A 620-nucleotide genomic window follows, 5' to 3' on the forward strand; every position below is an offset into this window, starting at 1 on the left:
GGAAGCCAGAACTGGCAAGCTGGAAGACAAATCTCTCAATACTGCTAAGATAGAAGAGCAAGCTGAAAAAAGGATATAGAAGTCTGAAGAGAGTCTAAGATTCATGCTGGATAACATGAAGAGGAACAACTTAAGAATTTATTGGCATTCCGGAACAGGAAGAATCAGAGAAGTCCACAGAGGAGATAGTTGAAAAGCTTCTGTAAGAAAATGTTCCTAACATCTTAAAAGATGAGAAGATAAACATTCAAGAAGCTGAACATACCCCAGGAAGGATAGACCCCAAAAGAAAGTCACCAAGACATATAATAATCAAGTTCTCCAAAATCAAAGACAAGGAGAGAATTCTAAAAACAGCCAGGGAGAAGAGAAATGTCACTTAAAACGGCAAGCAAATCAGATTAAGCTCTGACTATTCAGCAAAACCATGCAGGCAAGAAGGCAATGGAGAGACATAAAACCCTAAAAGAAAAAAACTGCCAACCAAGAATCGTCTATCCAGGAAAACTATCAATCAAATGTGATGGTGCAAGCAAAACATTCGAGGATAAACAGAATCTAAGGGATTTTATCAAAACCAATCCAGCACTTCAAAACATCCTAAAGAGAGTTCTTTGGAC

This window comes from Chrysochloris asiatica, unplaced genomic scaffold (assembly GCF_000296735.1).
Source record: "Chrysochloris asiatica unplaced genomic scaffold, ChrAsi1.0 scaffold13057, whole genome shotgun sequence".
Classification (NCBI taxonomy): Eukaryota; Metazoa; Chordata; class Mammalia; order Afrosoricida; family Chrysochloridae; genus Chrysochloris; species Chrysochloris asiatica.